Source organism: Aquarana catesbeiana, linkage group LG06, assembly GCF_042186555.1.
Source record: "Aquarana catesbeiana isolate 2022-GZ linkage group LG06, ASM4218655v1, whole genome shotgun sequence".
Classification (NCBI taxonomy): Eukaryota; Metazoa; Chordata; class Amphibia; order Anura; family Ranidae; genus Aquarana; species Aquarana catesbeiana.
In genome coordinates this window covers 369,933,387-369,945,790 of record NC_133329.1, presented here as the reverse complement: position 1 = coordinate 369,945,790, position 12,404 = coordinate 369,933,387, and the positions used below count along the sequence as shown (strand labels likewise).

The 12,404-nt window shown below is 41.8% G+C and overlaps 1 protein-coding gene across 1 annotated transcript in view; it reads left to right on the top strand.

Moving 5' to 3' along the window:
• The first annotated feature begins 609 nt into the window (after positions 1-609).
• Positions 610-12,404, top strand: part of LYPD6 (LY6/PLAUR domain containing 6) — a 99,744-nt gene continuing 87,949 nt past the window's right edge. Inside the window, exon 1 of the mRNA XM_073634206.1 lies at positions 610-767. The gene's annotated coding sequence lies outside the window, so the exon portion shown is untranslated. The remainder of the gene's footprint in view (positions 768-12,404) is intronic.

Genomic DNA, 12,404 nt, shown 5'->3' with positions numbered 1-12,404 from the left:
GGATGTTGGTCTGTCCTGTTTACAGTTGGATGTTGGTCTGTCTGTCCTGTTTACAGTTGGATGTCGGTCTGTCCTGTTTACAGTTGGATGTTGGTCTGTCCTGTGTACAGTTGGATGTTGGTCTGTCCTGTGTACAGTTGGATGTCGGTCTGTCCTGTTTACAGTTGGATGTTGGTCTGTCCTGTGTACAGTTGGATGTCGGTGTGTCTGTCCTGTGTACAGTTGTATGTCGGTCTGTCTGTCCTGTGTACAGTTGGATGTCGGTGTGTCTGTCCTGTGTACAGTTGGATGTCGGTCTGTCCTGTGTACAGTTGGATGTCGGTGTGTCTGTCCTGTGTACAGTTGGATGTTGGTCTGTCTGTCCTGTGTACGGTTGGATGTCGGTCTGTCCTGTGTACAGTTGGATGTCGGTCTGTCTGTCCTGTGTACAGTTGGATGTCGGTTTGTCTTGTGTACAGTAAACTTTCCAGGACTTAATGTCCTGCAGTTGAACATGAAATTGATCACCCCTCCCCTCCCCCAGATCACACAGGGTAGGGCACACTGCCATTGTCTATCACCCAATCCCAGTCCACATTTTCCTCTCTAACCACACCCAGTGGGAGGTGATTGGCTGCTCAGAGCTGAAAGATCAGACTCTCTTGTTGTCTCCTTAATGTATTCAGTGTGTCCATCTCCCAGGCAGGCTGCAGAGCTCCCCCCATACACAATACACCAGCTGCTGGATCCTGGAGCCCGGAGATCATGGACTAACATGGACTAACAGGGTGAGTGACTCCAACTCCACTCATTAGAGCCGCATTAGTGCCCTTGTAATAACACAGACCAGTATGTCAGAGATATTCTCACTTAGTGCAAGTAAGATGTGATCACAGACAGTCCTCTACAGGGTGATAGGGACTGATGTACTAAACTTCTCTTGTTATACACTAGACATCTCTTGTTATACACTAGACATCTCTTGTTGTACACTAGACATCTCTTGTTATACACTAGACATCTCTTGTTATACACTAGACTTCTCTTGTTATACACTAGACTTCTCTTGTTATACACTGGACTTCTCTTGTTGTACACTGGACTGTCTCTGTAGGAACATAACAATCTCCCAATGTAAACTCTCATCCTAAAATAGATCCTCTCTCCAATGTACACTTGTGCAGTATGGGGGGGGGGGGGGGGCTGTACGGAGCAAAGTTTCTCCCTGCCGGAAAAAGTCTGGATAAAGTTTGAAGTGGGGGGCAGCAGGTGAAGTTCTGGGGGGTCAGGGGTCACGATCATTGTAGCTGGGGAGGGTATGACCCCTGTACTGATCATTGATGAAGAGGACTGATCTGTCGGTGACAAAGGAGGATACTCTGATTCTGTATTTTATGATGTAAATAAGACTACAATGTAACACTTGCTGTCCTACATGAGCATCCAGTAAAAGCCATCACTGTGGAAAGGAACCTTTTGTGGGCAAAGGGGGGAGACAAGGTGGTCATGTACTGATCTGTAGCGATTGGAAAGAAGTGATTCTTTATCAGTTAAAATATCATTGATGTAAAGCAAGCCATACACTATTCAATCAAAACATACAATCTCTGTACTATCTCATAAAGAGTTACCAAAAATAGGAGGAGAGGCCTGAACATTCAAACCAGGCAGGTCCTTTCTCTATATAGTTGATGGTAGATCTATAAGAGATTGTACAGTGTATTGTCAACTTTATCAATTGAAAATATGATTGATCAGAAACAATCATTTGCTTGATCTGTATCATAATCAGTTGTCTGACACACATACAGATGTTCATCCGAGTGATGAGAACGATCGATAACATTCTGCCTCGGCTGATTGACTTTCCAATGTCGAAATTGGTTGAAATATTACTAAATCAATCAAATGTGATTTAAGATTTTTAATCAATCATCATATTAATATGTGTGTGGCCACTTTTAGTCTTGTTTCATTGTAAGTCCTATGTACCCTGGACTGCTTTCATTTTAGATCAACTGTATTGATCAAATGTAAGGAATTTGGTATCTTTATCTTTATTGATCATCTGTTCTGAATTTTATATCTTTATTGATCATCTTTTCTGAATTTTATTTCTTTATCTTATTTGATTGTCTATTCTGGATTTTTTTCATCTTTATTGATCATCTGTACCAAATTTGGTATCTTTATCCTTTCTGATCATCTGTCCTGAATTTGATATCTTCATTAATTATCTGTTCTGAATTTTATATCTTTATTGATCATCTCTTCTGAATTTTATTTCTTCATCTTATTTGATTGTTTATTCTGAATTTTATATCTTTATCTGATTATCTATTCTGGATTGTATATATTTATCTTTATTGATCATCTGTTCTGAATTTTAGATCTTTATCTTTATTGATCATCTGTTCTGAATTTTATATCTTTGTCTTTATTGATCATTTGTGTCAAAATTGGCATCTTTATCCTTATTAATAGTCTGTTCTGAATTTTATATCTGTAATTATATTGATGATCTGTTCTGAATTCTGTATTTTGTTCTTTATTGATTATGTGTTCTGAATGTTATATTTTTAGCTTTGTCTGTTCAGAATTTTATATCAATTTGATTTTCCGTTCAGAATTTTGTATCCTTTTTTTTTGTTCACTTTATGTTTTTGTTTGACACTTGGTCCATTTTAAAACCTCTTTTGCACACTTTTTTTTAAAAACGACAGACTAATGATTGCCTGCAGCCATGTCCTCAGACAGGAGAATGTACTTCTGATCATAAACAGTGAAAGCAAAATATTGAAAATATTTGTAATCAGAATTTTGTTTTCCATGCACTTATTCATTTGTTCACATTTGCAGATTATAACAATAATAATCACTCAATATATATAAAACAAAACAGCGTAATAGTCAGCTGGTCTGCAGAGATGTAATGGGACCTAGAAAGTTGTGGCGTGTTTGTTTTCAGTGTGTGTGTTTATCGGCATTGTTTGTTTGCGCGGTTTGAAGACATGTTTTGAATATTTGATATAATGTGTTTTACAGTTGGTTTTGGCACCAGTAAATATTTTCCATGTTTCTTGTATTAGAGAACATTGGAAAAGATTGTGAATGACAGTTGATTGGAAGTATGCAATCAAAGCATTAAGGCTCATTTACACCGTGTTTTTGCGCACACGTTACAACGCAATAATACGTATGTGTTCAGGTTCCCTATTTTAAAAGTGCATGTTCCCGTCTGTTGGGTTGCAGTGCATTTTAAAAAATACAACATATCCATTTATTTCTGCGTTTTAGTGCTTTGGGAGCCCAATAGAAGTCATTGATGCTCTAGATTGTAAGCTCCAATGGGCAGGGCCCTCTGATTCCTCCTGTATTAAATTATATTGTAACTGTACTGTCTGCCCCCATGTTGTAAAGCGCTGTGCAAACTGTTGGCGCTAAATAAATTCTGTATAATAATAATTGATGTTTCAGTAATAGGTATCAACAAGCCTTGCTTTAATGGCTGTTAACTCCGTCCATGCCAAATCCTAACTTCAAAAATGCTTACGCTGGCCATAGATGGAGAGGTTTTCTTTCCTGCAACCACAAGGAAAGAAAATCGCTCGATCTCCCCCCATCAACACAGTCAGTTTTCTGCCGGGAGAACAAGGCCATTACTGCTAGTGACTATAACAGCTGCTAGTAATAATCGCATTTAAATTCCGACAGGCTGGTTGTACCCAAGTCGATCGATCGTTCATTCAGCCTACCCATACATGGTTCGGATCTTGGCCAGTCCCTGCTTAACTGAGCTGAGATTTGAACAGTTTATGGCTGGCATAAGGAAATTTGCATCAATAGCACTTGCCAGTGTACAAAGGAAACACATTGATACATGACAATGCACCTGCTTAACACACAAAAACGCACCTCTACGCACATGCATAGACCTAAATGGGCCCTTTGTTTTTAGTTGCAGCAACCTTGAGCAACCAATAAAAATTCACACTGCTACTATCAGATTGGCCAATGTTGGATTCTGATTGGTTGCATTGGGTTCATGCTCATAAAGGTTCAAAACCGATATTTCAGTTTTTGGCACATATTGAAGAGTTAAATCATTCGACATAAGAGCTTGTTTACACTAGCACTCTTCAGTAGGCTTTTGATAGGTGGTGGGGAGCCCTTATGTCACCCCCTAATAGGCAGCACCACCACCATGCTGCATTTGTGCAGTTGAACGGGTATACTGCCTGCCAAACTTGGCAGGGGAGTTAATTCTTGCTGCGGTATATGTACATCCCTGTTTGCTGACTTTGCAGGTTAAAGGCGAGTGGTAAAAATGCACCTCAACCGGGTGTTTTTTCTTTTACCCCCACAACCGCAAGTGTAAAGAAGTCCTATGTCTCTCAAGGATCCTAATGGTAATATCTTTGCACTTGATGCACACCTTGTGTGGCCATTATAAGGGGTTCCCACTCTCCCTGTTGTATTTTATAATTTTATTGTGGAAATATAACATGATGTTCTAGAACACAAAGGCGGATTGGAATTTTATCCGGGAGATCTCACTGTTGGAGCATTGAAGACATATTAGAACCCTGGTGCTGACTCAGCACATTAGGTTACACCTATAACTTCAAGGCCACATTTGGGTGGACTGATGTTACTTATTTGCTGACACAATTTTGGCGTTACATAACGAGGTAAAAACCTTTGAAGAATGCACTGTAATTACTGTAAATTAAATTTAGGGTGACTATGAACAGTTTAATGTGAGCGTTACCTGAGATGACTAAATGGGATCTGGGCCATTGTAGGGCTGCCCTGGGAGGCAATAAGCACTACCGATCATCGGAGAATTTCCTGCTTTTGGGAAAATCTGTATCCAAGTGGGCACTGACCCTTTTCTGAAGAGAAAAGGGAAATGTTAACCGTGCGAACGCTGTTATCAAGTATTGGTTGTGTGTCATGGGAAATCCCAGAGGGTCTGGTGGGGTCTGATGACAGGTAGATGCTTTGCTGGCCGTCCTTCACAATGACCCCTCTACAGATCACACTGTATGTCTGGTCTTTGGATAGGTCAGCTACACTATTAGTGCAATTTGCAATTTAACCATTTGCATAATTTAAGTAAGATTCTTATTATTAAAAATATAAATATTAACTCTTTTTTTTTTTTTCTTTTTACACGTTTTATTTTATAGTCTATGTTAAGTATTTTATGCCGGCATAGTTTTGGACTTATGAATCGGCAATACCGTCTATGTAAGTCACCATACTGACACACATCATCACTGCTACTCATACTGACTGTCATGTACAGGCCAAACGGGATTACAAAGGCTAATATCTGCAGGTGAATGTTGAATTATTGAGTAAAGCTGACCATTTACACTGGTGATTTATTTTTATTTTTTTTTATTTTATTTTTTTTCCAGTTTCTTTTAAATTTATTTTTTATTTTGATTCATTATGATTATTTTAACTGATCAAAACTTTTGCTGTTCAAATATTATAAACAAGCAACAATGTATAAGACATGCGCCATACAGTGTCTGCTTTTTTTTTTTTTTTTTTTACTGTGTCTCGTCAAAGCTTATGGTAATAATCACAACATAACAAAATCCCAACCCTCCCTGCATAATTTATGCCACTGTGACAGGTCCTGTTTAACGCTTTGATTTTTCCGATTCTTTTAATAATGCCCAACTTCAAAAAAATTTTTTGGTATTATAATATTTATTATTATTATTTTATAATAATAATATTAATTTATAATAAATTAATATAATTTAATAATTATACTTATATAATTATTATTATTATTTTGAATTATTTTTGTATTAAAAGTACTGGTGTCTTTCTGCCTTTCTATCTGCATTTAATAACTAATTGTAGGGTATCTGCTGACACAGTGATCTTTGAGATTCATAAATACGGTTAGTCATTGTAATGTGACTAGAATGCTGGAATTGTGCTGACTGATGCATCCCTGTAATAGTTGCCATATTTTTCTACGGACGCATAAAAGAAGAATTCTTCTCTGTAAGACATGACCTCAGTTTGCTGGCATGCATTAGGATAGAATAGATCGGGGGGGTAGGTGACTGCGGCTTTCCAGCTGTTGTGGGACTACAAGTCTCAGGGAGCCCTGGAAGACCCTGACAGCCACAGACATGACTCCCAGAGGCTTGATGGGATTTGTCCTTCCATGAAGATAAAGTCGGCAACCAGGTGAAGATGAATAAAATTTCTCTTTATTTTGTCCAAGGAGTACTCATGTTCCAAACAGAGCCAACACTAACGGGTTTCAGCCTATGAAGGCCTTACTCATCGTTCATAGGTATAAATAAGGCCTTGATAGGCTGAAACACGTTAGTGTTTGCTCTGTTTGGAACATGTGTACTCCTTGGACAAAATAAAGAGAAATTGTGTTCATCCTCATTTGGCTGCCGACTTTATCTACATGGAAGGACTCTTGTGTTGTGGGGTTGAGACCACAAGTCAGGCACGGTGAGTGGAAACAGAGAGCTCTTGCCGGTGTTCTGCCGAGAACTGTCCTCCTATCATATAGTGTCCGCCCCGTACTGCGCAGGCACAGCGCCTGCGCAGTACGGAGGAGAAGGAGATGCCGAAAGTGTCCGAAGTTGATCAGCTGACCATCAGCTGTACACGGCGCTCGGGCACTTGTTAGCGATGGCTGTGTAAGAGGGCCCCTCGCCACGCTTCGCTCGCCACGCTTCGGGCACGGCCTCGCTGCGCTCGGCAACTATTTTTTTTTCTTACTCTATGTCCACTTGGATAGTAGGGAATGAACCTGGACATAGGGTAAGAATAAAAGCGCAGGCGCCGTGTACAGCTGACGATCAGCTGTTGAACTTCGGAGACTTTCGGCGTCTCGTTTGTCCTCCGTACTGCGCCTGTGCAGTACAGGGCGGACACTTTTGGATAGGGGACAATATTCGACAAGACACCGGCCCTGACTGCATGATTGGGTTGCAGTGCCATTATCTTGCATTTGTATTGATGGGATTTGTTAGTTTCGGCAAAGCTGGCATGCCGAGGTTGCCACCCCCTGGAAGAGATGTGACGTTGCTTCCAGTTTCAGGATAAGGTGCTTTAGCACCTAATTGAGATGCATTGCCAGTCCATTCATTTTGGATGGGCTACCTAATGAAGTGCCAATAAATGTAAGGCCCCTTTCACACTGGGGCGGTTTGTAGGCGGTATTGCGCTAAAAATACCGCCTGCAAACCGCCCCTAAACAGCCTCCGCTGTTTGTTCAGTGTGAAAGCCCGAGGGCTTTCACACTGAAGCGGTGCGCTGGCAGGACGGTAAAAAAAGTCCTGCCAACCGCTTCTTTGGAGCGGTGAAGGAGTGGTGAATACCGCTCCTGCCCATTGAAATCAATGGGACAGCGCGGCTATAGCCGCGCTGTACGAGCAGATTTAACCCTTTTTTGGCCGCCAGCGGGGGTTAAAACCGCACCGCTAGCGGCCGAATACAGCCGCAAAAAACGACGGTAAAACAGCGCTAAAACTAGCGCTGTTTTACCGCCGACGCCCCCACCGCCCCAGTGTGAAAGGGGCCTAAGGGACAGGCCAGGGACAGTCAGGCTGTGGAGAAAGGGCTAAATGATGCTGGACATCCTCCCCCCAGGAACTAAAAGTAGAGGAGGAACCTGGACAACTGTGCAAAACAGAAGGGCAGGGTGGAGTTCGGTCTAATTTCAATCGTTTTCATATCTTACCCATTGAGAGACATCCCAGAGACGCATGTATAATGCCCAGATGTGGACTAAAAACCAATGAAGAAAAAATTCCATCTGATGGCTTTGCCCCTTTTATGTGGTTTCTGGGGACACCTTGATCTTTATAAAGGTTCTCGGCGGCAGGTTGCGTCACATTCTGACATTTTGGCTAAAGGGCAGACGGCGGAGGGGGGCGAGTTCCGGGACACCTGGGACATCTGCGCTCCTCTGTGGTGGGGCGGCTTTGCTTTTTCAAACTCTTTATCTGAGATGATAATTATTGGATTTCTATTTGTGGGAATCTTTAATTAAAAATATGGCGTGAAGGCTTAATCCACGTAATCCGTTATTTCAAAGATCTGACATGAAAGATTTATTCCAGAGGCAGCACAGGACTGTGCAAAGTGCAGAGCGACCAATAGGAGCTCATCTCTATTGGTCTGACTGTTCTGATTGGTTCCTGTGGATTAGTGCCCTTTGCACTGGAATTCAGCCACCTTGACCCTTTAATAGAGAATGCAGATCTTGTCATTGCTGACCTCTGACCCTGGGAGTGGCCAGGCTGGTGTATTATCCAGATAACTCACCTGGAACTAGAATACAAATGAGGAGTCCTAACAGGAGCTGCTGCATGCTTGTTCCGGAAACTCAGAAAGTATTGAAATCAGTGATGGCCGGGCAACTAGCATTTTAAGAAGGAAGTGGGTATAAGTATTAGCTATGACCAGGGGTGTTGCTAGGTCTACAAAAGATCTGGGGCTAGAGCCCATAGCAGCATAGTAAAGAAAGTCATAAGCTTGGGTGTGCATACACATGTATATACAGTAATATATGTGCGTGTGTGTATATATCCCCAGAGAGCCTCCCCCTTGCATCAGGGTCCCCAGAGAGCCTCCCCTCCCCCTTGGGGACCCCTGCAGAGACTCGGGGCTATGGGCCCCAGATTCGGGGCTATAGCCCCAAAAGCCACCCCCTAGCGACGCCACTGGCTATGACTAAGGCTCTCACCAAAACACGTCAGCGTCCTGTTTTTTTTTTTACCACTCTTATGTAACCATTAAAATTTGCTATACGGAATAAGGCAGCCTTCATATTTCTATCGATATGGCTTTACTGAGCTGAACTCCAGTCCCACCTTCAAGTCTTGCACGGTTGTACAAAATCCTGTCCTGTATGGATATGGCTTACTTTGATTAGGCTGCACACTGTGAGCTTCCCATAATGTGCATTAGAAGCTGCATATAGACCCCACCTCAGTTCTTGGCATGAGAACATCCAGCATCATCTAGGACAGCCTTTCTCAATCTTTTTAGCTCAGGGGAACCCTTAAAATTATTTTCAGGTCTCGGGGAACCCCTGATAAAACCCATTCATTGGTGGTCAGTGGGAACAATGCCCCTCACTTTGGTGGTCAATGTAAGAATAGCCCCCTTATAGAGAGCTATAAAGATCATTGGTGTCATACCACTGGCTCCTCCAAGTGGCATTGGCTCAGAAGTATGTAGGCCCCATCAAACAGGAGGTAAATCAGCCACAGCTCAAGGAACCCCTAGCCACCTCTGGAGGAACCCTGGTTGAGAGTGGCTGATCTAAGACCTTCCACCCTAACCTGACTGTCCCTGGCCTGCCCCTTCCATTCATTGGACTTTATGTGGTTATAAAGCTTGTTTTTTTTATTTATTTATTTATTTTTAAATAAAAATAACAAGCATGCCTATACTTACCTGCTCTGTGCAATGGTTTTGCACAGAGCAGCCCGCAATCGTCTTCTTCTGGGGTTCCCCCGTCGGTGCTCCAGGCCCCTCCTCTTCATCGATCCCGAGTCCCGCTGCTGCATCCATTGTCACAGGCAACGGGACTCGGCCCTGCCCCCCGCTCCCATGTCACCGGATTTGATTGATAGCAGCAGGAGCTAATCGTTACCGATGCTACCAATCTGTCCAATGAGGAGAGACACAGTGACGGGAGCCACTGCGTTCGTGCACAACACTTGATCAGATGGACTCAGGTAAGAAAAAGGGGGGGAGGGGAGCTGCAGCACAGAAGGTTTTTCACCTTAACCACTACCCGACCAGCCACCATCATTATACTGCGGCAGGTTGGCTCGTTCCCGCAAATCTCCGTAGCTGTACGTCGGCCCTTTAAACAGCTATAGCAGGCGCACGTGCGTGCCCACTGCACGGCGGGGGACCCGATGTGCGTGGCAAATGGGCGCGATGTCCACCGGCCACGTGCGATCGCGTGCACGAGAGACAAAATGGGGATGTGTGTGTGTGTGTGTAAACACACACATCTCTGTTCTGACAGGAGAGGAGAGATAGATCGTCTGTTCCTAGAAATCAGAAACAGCGATCTGTCTTCTCCTCTAGTCAGTCCCATCCCCCCACTGTTAGAAGATCGTCAATGGTCCCAAAAATGTGTCAAAAGTGTCTGATTTTCTGTCCCAATGTCGCAGTCCAGCTAAAAATCACAGATCACCACCATTACTGGAAAAAAATAAAAAAATAAAAATGCCATAAAACTATCCCCTATTTTGTAGACACTATAACTTTTGCGCAAACCAATCAATATACGCTTATTGCAATTTTTTTTTACCAAAAATATGTAGAAGAATACATATCGGCCTAAACTGATGAAGAAATTTCTTTTTTTTACATTTTTTTTGGATCATTATTATAGCAAAAACTATAAAATATTGTTTTGTTCTTTTTCTAAATTGTCGGTCTTTTTTTGTTTATAGCGTAAAAAAGAAAAACCGCAGAGGTGATCAAATACCACCAAAAGAAAGCTCTATTTGTGGGAAATAAAAAGGACGTCAATTTTGTTTGGGTACAACGACCTCGCAATTGTCAGTTAAAGCGACGCAGTACAGTATTGCAAAAAATGGCCTGGTCATTAAGCGGGCAAATCCTTCCGGGGGTGAAGTGGTTAATGCATAGTATGCATTAAGATGAAATCCCTTAAGGCTTTAGAACCACTTTCAGTTCTTTCAATCATTGAGGCTGAGGGGTGGATTTACTAAAGGCAAATAGACTGTGCACTTTGCAAAGTGGCAGTTTCTCCAGAGCTTAGTAAATTAGCAGGAGCTCTGCTGACTTCAATTATCCAATCACGTACAAGCAAAAATGCTGTTTTTTTTTTCAATTTTTCTTGCATGTGATTGAGTAATCTTTGCAAAGTGAAGCTTTACCTCATTTACTAAGCTCTGGAGCAACTGCACATTGATTTACTAAAGGCAAACAGACTGTGCACTCTGCACAGTCTTAGAGCTTAGTACATGAGGTGAGCCTTCACTTTACAAAAATACTCAATCACATGCAAGAAAAAAAAAAAAACAGCATTTTTGCTTGCACATGATTGGATGATGGAAGTCAGCAGAGCTTTCCCTTATTTACTAAGCTCTGGAGCAATAGCACTTGCAAAAATGCACAGTCCATTTGCCTTTAGTAAATCAACCCCTTTGATATTTTTTCATAACTCCTCACAAAAGCCAGTTTACTGATGTGTGCATTAGGAATAAGGCACCACCCTGCTAACCCCTCCCACTAGCCACAGTTTGCCTGCATTGTATAGAAGAGCACAGAGAACCAGTGATAATATCACTGGGTCTAAAATAAGGTATGTAAAAGTGGAAAGGTTTAATTTTAGGATTGATTTACTAAAGGCAAATAGACTGTGCACTTTACAAAGGGCAGTTGCTCAGAGCTTAGTAAATGAGCGGAAGCTCTGCTGACTTCCATCATCCAATCATGTGCAAGCAAAAATGCATTTTTTTAAAATTTTCCTTGCATGTGATTGGGTATTCTTTACAAAGTGAAGCTTTACCTCATTTACTAAGCTCTGGAGCAACTGCACTTTGCAAAGTAAACTTTAGAAACTCAACCCCTTAGTCTCTATTGGAGAACATGTGACTGGGTGACAACACAGGAGCATAACTGAGAGACAGGCATAGAGTGTTGTCACCTTATAGCAGGAAGTCCCCAAACAAGGACCCTCCAAGCAGGATGAACATGTATTACGGTACTTTAATGAAAGCTGCAGATTCAAAATACTGCAAATAATTCTTCCATCAAAGGGTAAAGCTTCCTACTGCAGATTTATTTTATTCACTGGTTGCTGTAGATGTGATTTACACTTTCTCTTATCAGTGCTCTTTAATCTGCCTTACGGCCTTAAAGTTAAGGAAGATAAAAATGAATGAATAGATATTTTTGTGACAATAGCGTGTCTGAAAAAAATTGCAGATTTCCCTTGAAGGGATTCAAACAATAAAGTGTGTGATAATATGAAGAGGCTGAGACATTCTGAGATACCTGGAAGAGCTCCCGTGAGAAGGGACACGGTGATCTACAATTTCTGAACATGAAATCGGATGTTTTCTGCCATAGAACTATTTCTTATATTCAATGTGATTTTTTTTTTTTTTTTTTTTTAGGTTTTATTCTGTCTGAAAATGCTGACTGGAAGAACAGAAATTATTTTGGTCAAAGGCAGCTAAACACCCCCCTGGGCACAGCAATACACAGGGGTTGGTTTACTAAAGGCAAATAGACAGTGCAGTTTGCAAAGCGCAGTTACCCTCTGCAATAACCTGATTGGGTATTTGCAAAGTGAAGCTTTACCTCCTTTACTAAGCTCTGGAGCAACTGCACTTGCAGAGTGCACAGTCTATTTGCCTTTAGTAAAT